This window comes from Bactrocera tryoni, unplaced genomic scaffold (assembly GCF_016617805.1).
Source record: "Bactrocera tryoni isolate S06 unplaced genomic scaffold, CSIRO_BtryS06_freeze2 scaffold_7, whole genome shotgun sequence".
Classification (NCBI taxonomy): Eukaryota; Metazoa; Arthropoda; class Insecta; order Diptera; family Tephritidae; genus Bactrocera; species Bactrocera tryoni.
This window is the reverse complement of record NW_024396366.1, coordinates 15,785,767-15,792,528: the sequence shown is the minus strand read 5'-3', so window position 1 is coordinate 15,792,528 and position 6,762 is coordinate 15,785,767.

Genomic DNA, 6,762 nt, shown 5'->3' with positions numbered 1-6,762 from the left:
TGATAATCCAAATCTATAAGCTTCCTGATTGGCTGTCCTTTTAACAATTTTGTCCAACTGATTCATTTCACTGGGCTTCGCGTGGCAAATGTAACACGTTGCTGCAGACTTGTTATCTGATAAAGAATTACAGACTTTCCATCAACCATTGTTTCCTCCAATTTATGTTCTACTTTAAATTGTAATCCGCTTATGTTGATAATCGTTTCGTGTATACTATTTATTTGTTCTTTCATGAGATCGTCCTGTTACTTTGTATACCTGAAGTCTCCTTAGCATGTCTGCAATATCTGGTTGATGATGATATTGGATCCTCCCATACTTGTTCTTTATTGCATGAAAGAACTAAAGGAACCATAGATATAGTAAACAAGCTACTATCAGTTGCTGTATTGTCAGTAAAGTTTTGTTTATACTGGCTATGTCCTGAAGATCCATTCATACCCCATTTGCTAATCAATAACATTAATTTCTCTGCATATGCTTGAAGGTGGTCAATTGATTGGAATTCCAGTATTCTATTCGCGGTGTGATCCAAAAGAGATTGTAGTTTGACTGAAGCAGACTTTTCAGTTACCTCGACATCCTCTGGATTTCTTTTTCTCCTCTAAAAGTTTTCTGTAACTAGGAAAGTAATTGTATTTTTCATGATATTCTTTTAACTTTTGCCACTGATAAACGCTGAGTTTCATGTCCATGAAGAAAGCCAAAGCTGCCTTTATATCCCTTTCTTCCTCTTTTCTCAATTCTTCAGCTGTGTATTTAATTAAATCTGCAGAAACCTCTTCTGTTTCCATTAGTTCCATACTTCTTTTCTTCTTTGTTTTCTCACAGCATAATGTAAATTTCTTAGGTTCGGGTTTTCGTTTTGAAGTAGTTGGATGATTTCCAACTTCAATATAGGCCTCTTGAATCCAGTCCGTAGCTCCAAGCCGTTCATACATCCTGTTAAACTCTTGAAGACGTGTATTGTACTTATTGACAAACTTTTTCAATTTATCTTTTATGTTTGGAACTATTAAACTACTTTTCACTCCATGCTCATGATCAAGCAATTCCAAAACATCCTCCACGTTTCTAGTTTTACTTTGTTGCATCAACTGATGCAGTTCCTGATAGGAAATTTTAATGTATTCCATAATTCTTGACTGTCAAAATTATAATTATATATTCTGATGTAATATTCGAACCATTAAAACACTTATATGAAAAACGCATCAGAAAGCAATTAAATGTAGTAAATGAAGGGAAACCACAAAATAAAAACAATACAAATAAGCGCGCACTAACGGATAGACGTAAAATCAAGAGAGAGCGAAAATAAAATAGTAAAACAACAGAGAGAGAGAAAGGTACCACCACAAGCTAAAAGAAAACACTATATAAATACGGACACACATGCGGACTAATTAGTGACAAAAAAGAAAAGATGGCGATAAGCCGAAACCGATCTGAAAATAATAAAAATTTGACGTGGGATGACGGAAAGTCACCCGAAAACCAATATGATTAAATTTTTCAATAAGTGATTCTGAGGATTTCTGTTCTATTTCTATGGAATAAATACTGAGAGTGATATACTAAAATCGCTAAAATTCCCAGCAGGGCAGGTATGGGCAGCTGATTTTTTCACAGTTCGTTAAAAACAAATTATGTAACATTTCTGTAGTGGTTTGGAACTGGGACTCTCTGGGACTTTTTAGATATTGCTTACCTAACCCAAATTTAAAGGAAAAATGGACCTTCAGTCGGGTTTTCGCTCTAAAAAAGGTGCATATGAAAATGTCACAAACAACATTCCTTTGTTTTACAGAAGATACTTGTCCGAAGGCAGATTTTTTTTCCGAATCAAAATATCTGTCACCAAAATCAAATGAGATCATTTTGAATACAGCCCTGAAATCCCCTCTTTTCGTGAAAATTTTGTATATTAGACTTCTAAAATCAATTAAAAATCAACGGGCCAACATGAAAATAAGCTTTATGTGTTTTTTGTTTACTTGGAATGTCTCTGACAAAATTGCATCATTAAAAACACTGAAAAAAATAATCGGAGAAGAGTTACTTTTCCACTAGCCGCAACACAGTGCGTCGATTGGTCCTTACAAGAGGAGCGAAAATTTCAACCACGAAGTGCAAAGCTTTGCACATTTGCTGAAAAACAACATGCAACCCCGTAACCATAACACTCAACAATACAACACTCGGCTACGTCGACAAATTAGAAATGCTAGGGCTAACCTTCGACAAAAAGTTAAGCTGGTCAAACCACGTTGAAAACCTGAAAAAAGATCTAACAAGCAGGTTAAACCTAATAAAACGTCTGGAAAGCTTTCACAGCAACTGCCACATAAATACAATCATAAACATCTTTAAAGCCATTTTTTGCCAAAGCTAGATTACGGCCTAGCTATATACGGACGTACTGATAAAGCAAATCTAAACAAACTAAAAGGAACATACAGTGCGCGAACTTTGGTTAGCCGCACATGCTTTTTGGTGGTTTAACATAAGAGTTATTGTCAAAAGTAACTGAATTTAGAATTTTTCAAAATATTTCTTTATTGGGAAAGAGAAGAAAAAATATTTTTACATTTCAAATGTATTACAGAAACAAAAAAGTTTAAATATTGAAAATACAACGTAACTATACGTGAACTTTACTTAGCCGCATTACAAAAAAATTAGATAATTAAGAGGTTTTCACAAAATTTTAGCAAATTTTGCGCTCTTAGTACTAAGTTGCACCCCCATTCTTATTAATTACTTGGAAAATTCTGGCTGGGATCGAGTCAATTAACTTTTGCAGTGTACCTCTATCCAGATCCAGCCACGCCTGCAAAATTGCTGTTTTTAGCTCCTGCGCGGCTAAGTACTGACGCCCATTCGCATACACAGTCCTTGCAATTATGCCCCAAACATTTTCAATGGGGTTTAAATCCGGACTTCGGGCTGGCCATTCTAGCAACGGTAAAGAGCACGAAGCAAAAAATTCTTTTGCTTTCTTGGAAACGTGGATGCTGGCATTGTCCTGCTGAAAGGTAAACGTAACTTCGACGTTATCCTCCAAATACTCAATGAGCACATCCAACATCTCAATATGTTTTTCCGAATCCATTTTCGTCGTAATAAAATATAGTTTGAGCTTTCCATGGTAGGAGAACCCACCCCATACCATCACAGATCCACCCCCGAAATTACGGCTCATTCTGGGAGGATTATTTTCGCGCAGATCATGCCAGTAATAACTGAACCCATCAGGTCCGTCTAAATTAAACTTTTTTTCATCAGAAAAAATAACATCGTGCCAGTAATCGGTCCAACTCATATGCTCCTTCGCAAATTTAAGTCTGGCTACTTTATGGACATGCGTAAGTTGTGGTGTTTTTAATTGCTTTTTCCACTTTATGTATCTGTCTGCAGCTAAAATCTTCTGAACTCTTCATTTTCCAATTGGGAGATTTAATTTTGCTACTATTTTAGAGGCACTCAAGCGATTTTTAGTAGCTTCTTCTTTAATAATATTAACTTGCCGGCGAGTTATCTTGGTATTCCTCCTTGAATTTTTATTGGATGTGCCATATTTATCTCCAAATCTCAGAAAATTTCTCACGACTTTCTCTGATCTTTTGATTTGCCGGCTAATTGCTCTGTTAGAAAGACCATTTTCCTTCAAAATTTTAATTTGTCCCTGTTCCACATCATTTAAAAACTTTTGTCTAGCCATTTCAATCACACTGTTGTCAACTGAATATAATCAAATAGAATAAGTGTAAGTGTTAACAAAACTTCACAGAAAAATATTAAAAACACAGAGAACTTACCGCAAAAACGATAAAAATATGACTGCGGCTAACCAACGTTCGCACCAATTGTCAGACAATATTCAGATTTTGCTATTTTAGTACCGTTATGCTCTTGTTTTTATATGCATGCTTACTTTATATGTATATTACCCAGCAACTATTGTTTACAAAAACAAAAATTAAAAAAAAAAAAACCATGCGGCAGCTCGTTATTGCATATGAGCATTTACGTCCACGCCTATCACTAACATACTTACAAAAGCTGGTATACCCAGCTTAGAGCAACGAATTGAAGAAGTCACAGCGAAGCTATACTACAAAATAATCAAGGTGATGGAACGACCTCACTTCTACAACTTCAAAAAAATACAAAAACAAACTAATGACAAATCTCCAACTGCTATCCACAAAATCATAAACTTCGCGACAAACAAAGGAATTACCCTACAACAAAAACTATTACACGCACCCAAAAACCCTCCGTGGAGTTTCAGTAAAGCAAGTGTAATTAAAAATCTAACCAACAAAAAAAAGACAATACAAGTGCAACAGTTTACATCCAGTTATTCCTGGAAATACAAAATGAATATAAAAACTGGAAATTTCACTACACCGACGGAGCAAAAACAAACACAGGAGTCAGTTATGCAATAATAGACAATAACCACCAAACGCTACGACTCTCAAGACTCGAGGAATATTGCTCCATATTCACAGCGGAATCGGAAGCCATATTGTCCGTCATAAAAATATTTAAAACCAAAAAGGGCAAACACATCATCTGCACAGACTCGCTGTCCACCATTCATGCAATATGCAACACCCTACACCGCAACAATACAATAGCAGAAATACGCGATTTACTTATCCAATTCCAAAACAAAATAAAAATAATGTGGGTTCCCGGACATATAGGAATCAAAGGCAACGAAGAAGCCGACAAAGCAGCGCGTTTCGCAATACGTGCACCAATTCAAGAACAACAAACCACAACAATATCCGACATAAATCGCTCCTTTAAACACCATTTACAGAACAAACGTTTCCCTACAAGAACTCTGACAGTCAGCTGAACGTACACTGTCAGAGCTGAAAGAAATTCAGTCAGCGCGCAGAACAAAGTTTCTATCATTTTCTTAAGGGCCTACGCATGCGTGTGAGCTTGCATCTCTCTTTAACACACTGGTATTCGGAATTAAATCAGTATATATCTCTACTGCTTACTCTCATGCTTTTTCTTGGTTCATTGCTGACCACAAATCTGTCAAAGCTGAAAATTGTCAATAATGACTGAAAAGCTAACATAGCTGCAATATGTCATTTATGATTGTAAATTTTTCAATGATGACACATTTTTTGTTCAAATTAGTTTTATCTTTATTCATTTATAATCTGAATATTAAAATAACATTTATGTCAAAAATGTTGTAAAAAATTAATATAACTCTATATAATAAAATTAATTACATCAGAATTAAATTCGATATCTTATAAAATTTCTTTTTAAATCTATTTTACATTATAATATATTAAATCATAATAATTCATATTTCAAATCACATTAATTCATGTTTCAAAATTTACATATTTACATATCTTATTATTATTGAATCACAATAATTCATTAATTTTAAATCATATAATTCATGTTTCAAAATCATAATGGTAATAAAATAAAATTAAATTATTGAAAAATTATATTAATTGTTTCTTTTCCTATTAATATATTTGTTTGGTCATTTCGGTGGTGACCCCGTTCAATAGACCTCCGTATACTCTTTTCCAAATTGAAAGATCCTTGTGGCTGGTAAACGACTATAAAATTGAAATTAATTAAAAATAGTTTTCTATTGCTTTTACATTAAACTTATTTACCTCTTAAAACTTCTTCGAAGATTTTTAGCTTACATAATGCTTGTTTTTCTCCTCTTCCATCAAAATTGAAATACTCTAGTAGGCTGTCTGCAAATATATATTTGAAAGAGTTTTCAATATTGTCCGATGTCCCTTTAAGTTTGTGGACGTAACTGATCTGTAAAATAATAACATATAAATATAAATAGTAATTTTTAAGATGTTGATATTATAAATAATGTTTTTTTTACCATAGATTGTGCGAACTCAGGTTTCTCTAACATTTCTTAAACTTCCAAACATCCCTCAAAGTTTTGAATAGGTAAAAGGCTTGCTACCTGGTCGAGAGCCTCGTCTTTTTCCTCTCCGGTCATGAGGCACACCGATAGCTCAATTTTTTTTAAATGCACCTTACATTCCCTAATCAGGGAACTCTGTGCTAGCATTTCCGATCTATCTATGGACTGTGAAAATACAAATAAATTATTTTATTTGTAATTATATCTTTATATATAAATATTTACTTTTTGTTCCACTGTTTCTAATTTGTCTGTAATTTGTTTCTGATTCCCTGTTATCAACACTTGTCCATTATTTAGTGAACCTAATGTATCGAATAATATCTGTTGCTATGTATTTTAAAAAAGAGCCCGCATTAATATCTTAATTGTAAAACTTATAGAATATTTACTTACATTTGATTCTAAAGTATGTATCTTATCCAATATTTCCCTCTGCTGCTTAGAATGGCCATCGTATTTAATTCTTGAGTTGGTACATTCTGTAAACTGTAGATTTAATCACAAAACATAAATCACTTAAACAACGCACGAAATATAATAATTCGATTTAGAATTCACTGAATTAACGCGCAACACTTCTCGTTTGTGGCAAGAATAACAGTAAACATTTTTTTGCGCTACATTTTATAAACGTACATATATGGAATTGTATGTATCTCTTTTTACAGGGTTGCTTTTCTGCATACAGATCAGTGTTGAAAAACGATGTTTAGTGTTGAAAAGTGTTTATTTAAAAAAAAAAATCAACATTGACAGTAATTTTAAATTTCAATTTACTGTCAATGATGACAGTGTTGAAT